Below are 5,227 nucleotides of genomic sequence, written 5' to 3' on the forward strand. Positions count from 1 at the left end.
AACCGGTCTGCATGTGGGATCCGAACCCTCGGGCGGGAGCGCCGCAGCGCTTCCCAAGCGGCGCACTATCCAGTGCGCCACCGGGCCGGCCCCAAAACATGTGATTTTTAAAGATTTAAGTAAGGCAAGTTACTGGTGATGATCTGAAAACTTCACTCTTGTCAGCATCTTCCACATTTCAACAATATTTATGAACATTTATTGAGCACTTACTGCATTGTGTACCACCTTCTCTTCATGCCATTGTCTCTATTTCATCCTCTGTGAGATGAGACAAATTTGTCCCCATTTTACTCAGGAGAAAGGAAATAAAATCTTAGGGAGGCTGAGTGACCCGCCAAAGTTACAACTGCCGCTAACTCACTCCAGAGCTACAATATTTAGTAATAGGATATTCTGCCTCCAAGTGTGTGTTCTAATGATTATTCCATAGAATCAAATAAAAATTCACTAGTTTACTATCACCTATTTCCAATTTCCCATAATCATCTAAATTTCAATTTTGTTTATACCTTGTACTTAACTTTTTATTCAGACACAAAGCAAAAGTAGGGATGGGTATGATGAAACCATGTGTAACCTTCTCCCAGGTTCAACAATTAGCAACATTTGCTGATCTTGTTTCATCTACATTCTCCACTTTTTTTTTTTTTAAGTATCTTAGAGCAAATCTCACGTATCATCTCATTCACCCTTAAAAACTTCTAACACACATATTTCTAATGGGTAAAAACGTTTTAACCCTAACTACAATGCCATAATCACACTTACTAAAATTAACAATAATTTCTTAATATCATCTTCTGCACGTGTTGGCTTGAATTCTTCTATAAACAGTTTTTTGCCTCACCTAGTTGAATACTTAAAATAGTTTACATAGGAAAAACAGGATAAATGCTTGTTTTTTTCCTGTTGAAAACTAACTTTTGGAAGACTGAGTTAGTGTAATGTCTGAGTAACCTCCAAAAAAGACCAATAAGCTTTTTCGGGGTATTGTTACTAAGTAATGGATTTTTACATTTGATGTGTTTCAATCAGATGCAGTCTTTAATTTTTCTGATGCTCAAAATGCCAACCCCGGCCAGTGGGAGACCCTTAGGCCTGGTACCGCAGGTTGACATCACTACTGTCCTGCTCTCCAGGAAAACAAGATGTCTCCAACTAATCCTGTGCATTTGCTGTCCCCAACCTGGGCTGGCCCTTCTCAAAGGAATACTGGTTCCTTTTAGTGAGAAATTCATTTTGATTTTGATCTCTTCCTCTCCAGATAAAATTAAATTCAAAGTTACTATAATACAAAGACTAAGAATGAAACAAATCTTAGCTTTTGTACTTTTCTACTAGTAGGAAAGTTTAGATTGCATTAAGACCTTAAATATAGCAGGTTTATGGATTAGGTGATAAAGTTGGCATCCATTTAGCCAGGTTAATCACATCTCCTTTTACTGTATTACACTTGATTTATCTCACCAGTTAATTTCAAGGTAAATTTCATCAAAGTCACATGCAATTTGAGTTTGGGCTTTATATTAAAGGTTAGGCTATTAGGAAGCCCAAATTCATCTTCCATTCAGTGACCAGATCTTGCCAATGATGAACTAATTTCACCAGTCTCCAACTGAATTCAGACATTTGGGTGAAGCCTGTGATCTAAGCCTACAATACCCCAGAGATGTGTTGTAAATACAAACTAATGTGGCTTAATTTAATTCACATCTTCCTTCAGTTCTACTGAACAACCCTAACAGTTGTGGAGTGGGACTGTTTAACATGTTGATAAGATTAAAGAACTGAAAATACAAAAATACAGTTAAAGAACTGTAGAACATTATGAAACTGTCCTAAAATACAACAATCCTGAGGGCTGTGTGAAACCATCTCCAAGGCTACAGCCTACTCGGGATGGAAATTTACCAGCTGCTTATCAAATGTTCCACCAAAACAACCCACTCAACAAACAGAAATATAACTTCTAGCTATTACCTTAATAAAGATAGCTATTTTTGATCGAAGACATCAAAACCCTTCTTGTTGAGATGAAACTTGCTTCCCTCAGAGTAGCAGGCAACGGGATCTAGACTCAAACAATCCCTTCCACACAGAGCTGGCTTACATCTAAAAATTAGTATGTCATTCACTTTAAGTGCAACTGATCACAGAAATGTAAAAAGCTCAGATGGAAAATAAATGGAGTAGTCCTAGAGAAGAAATGAAGTGGACTCATGGACACAAAATTTGACAGTTTTCTAGTTCTGTCAGGCATAGCATACTGGGGTTTGGTTTTGTTTCTTCTAGAAGACTTATTTCCTAATATTCAGAGGAAAAATACAAACACTCCCTGCTTCCTGGATTTATTATTTGGATAAAAATGTCAATAGTAAAGAAACAGAATAAGGTGTGAAGGGTTCTGATAACTGGCACATGCTATAAAATGTTACTTTACTAGTATCATCGGCCTTATAACAACTGGGGACTCTGGGTAGAGGAGGGAAGTAAGGATCAGAACACAGGATGGGATGCCCACACTGACTACAATGTTAACTATCTTTGTCTCCAGTGTCCTAAAAGCAAGGGGGTTGTCACACGTGGCCCCACCATAGATCTACTGAATCAGAATCTCAGCAGTTGAGGCCAAGGAATCTACACAGAAGCCCTCCACCCCACATCATCAGAACCAGTTAGGGGCTGGTTAACTGAGCAGTTTGGTTAAAGTGCACACACTCATGAGCACTCATGCCAAACATTTTAAAAATATAACATGCATCCATTTGCCCACTTAAGGTAAAAGGTCTTTTCTTCAGAGAGTGGCTCAAACCACATCCTTACATACGGAGTGAGAACTTAGACACTGGACAAGGAATATGAGAGCAGAATCTTTCTGGAATTCTTTAATTTTTCCCCAATCTAATCCACACCTAATTCACCACCAAGTTTTTTTCTAGTGAATTAACTTATATTAACTCTTTCCAAAGCACCTAGTTTACAGTTTTCATAGAAAAAACGTTCCCTTTTCACTCACGATTCATTGGTTGCCACAGTATTTAATGAAATCACATAATTACAATAACAAAACAAGAATGAACAGGTCTGGGAGCCAACTTATTTGACCTTCAGTAAATACGTTTAAGTTCAATGTGGGAGTGGAAATGCCCAGCCACCTAATCATGACCATGGGAGGCGGGGAGGGCATCAGTCACTATATTTCTTGCAGGGGAAAGGAGTACGCAACTACTGCAACACTTAGTTGAGCGGAGTGAACTCAATTAATAGCTTCTACTGTAATTTTAAAGTCAAGACCCGTTCCCCAAACTGGCCAGCCAAAAAAACCAAATAACAAAAAAAAACAAAACAAGGCCCTCCTCTTCACCCCACCCTCCCAAAAAAAGCAGCCCATGGAAGACAGAATTTCTAAACTCTGATTTTATTACTGGTTTCAGGCCAGGACCAACAACCAAAGCATTCATTTGTTTAGTAAGAGCTTAAGTGGTGTTTTTTGTTTGTTTGTTTTTTACCCCTGTTCTCTATTTCCTATTAACCACAATTTCAAAAAATTCACGTATGAGAATTTTTCAGACTAGTCTTTACATAGGTGCAAAAAAGAAAATGCCTATCCAGGTGGATACTGGATTTATGTTTATTAAGACTGTATCTTTTGACAATTTTGCTTTTACAATTAAAATCTATCATGACATGAACTTTCAACACCTGACTCAGAATTCAGTTTAACAGATAAAATTTACTCTCACCTGACTGCGATTACTCATCTGCTATTCAGTATAAAAAGAAAATGCTATTCTAATGATGAGATTTATTTTTCAGTCCATAAGTAGAGAAAGGGATTAGTCAAAGGAGAATCGGTTACTCTATATTATTCTACTTAAATTTCATAACAAAAAAACTATATAATTACATTTGATGCAGCAGCTCAGATGTTCTACCTAAAAGAACTGCCTAAAGACTTACGACTTACTCATTTTTTTTAAATGTTAAATGCTGATCACTTTAACAGATTTCAAAGATGTTAGTGGCATCTTAACTTAAAGCAAAAAAAAAAAAAAGCACTTGAACATCCAATAATAAGGTATTGCTTACATAAATTATGACATATCCACATGATGAAATATGTAGCTGTTAAAAATAATGTCTTATTTGAAGCTCTCAAGCAGGAAAAAAAAATTTCCTTGTAAGAATATTCTGATAAAAAATAAGAAAATGCCCACAGTATAACTTTACGTTAAAAACAAACAAAAACTCTCTATATAGAATCACCCCAATGGGGAAAACACAGAAAGAAAGCATCAAGTGTTTTGTTAAGTTTTTCTCTCTGGGTGGTAGTATTTTGTGATTATATTTTTCTTCTTTAGAGTTTTCTGTATTTTCCAAATTTTCTATAATAAACATGTAAAAAATATCACTTTTAAAGGTTTGATCAGTTGGGGTCAGAAATAAAAATACCATATACTTCCCTGCCTTCTTAAATAGAGTACATGAAACTAAGATAGCCTTTCCTTAATGATACAGAATCATCATTATGAATATCAAGTAACTACTGCATTGTCATTCCCTTGGGCTATGGAAGCAGATGGATACACGTATACTCTAAATAAGCAGTTGCCAAAATATGCCCCAGAGACCCTGCCCCATGAAGTTCTCCACAAAGAACTCTGCGTTCAAGTAAAAGTTGGAGAAAAACTGTACACTTATGCCCCTCTAGAGCTCCACCACGCAACCTAGCAGAAAGAAAGAGTAGAAAGAAAGAAACTTCTCTTTGACTCACTGGTTTCCCTAATTTATTTACCATAGAACTCTTTAATGTAATCATCATTAACGTCTACAGCATTAGGGTTCTAAGAGAAACATCACCCTAAATCAAATGGCCCCAAACCACTGTAGTAACAACAGCAATGGCTTCCATTTATTGGGTTCTTATTGCCAGGCATGGTGTTCAACAGTTTACAAACATTATATTATTTAATCCCCAGAATAACTCAATAAAGATGGTATTAATACTCTCATTTTAAAAATGAGGAAACTGACATTTAGGAAGGTTAAGTACTTGCCCCAAAGTTTTCTGGCAACCCAGATCATAAATCCTGTCTTAACCACCATGCTTAATGGCTGACTTTCCAATTTCTGTGCAGCTTCTATAACTTTTGCCTCCTCTTTCTGTCATTTATTTCTTGATAAATTTACTAGCTCCACTGACATAAATCACATGACCAAGTGT

The sequence above is a fragment of the Galeopterus variegatus genome, unplaced genomic scaffold (assembly GCF_000696425.1).
Source record: "Galeopterus variegatus unplaced genomic scaffold, G_variegatus-3.0.2 Scaffold12027, whole genome shotgun sequence".
In the NCBI taxonomy this organism is placed as follows: domain Eukaryota; kingdom Metazoa; phylum Chordata; class Mammalia; order Dermoptera; family Cynocephalidae; genus Galeopterus; species Galeopterus variegatus.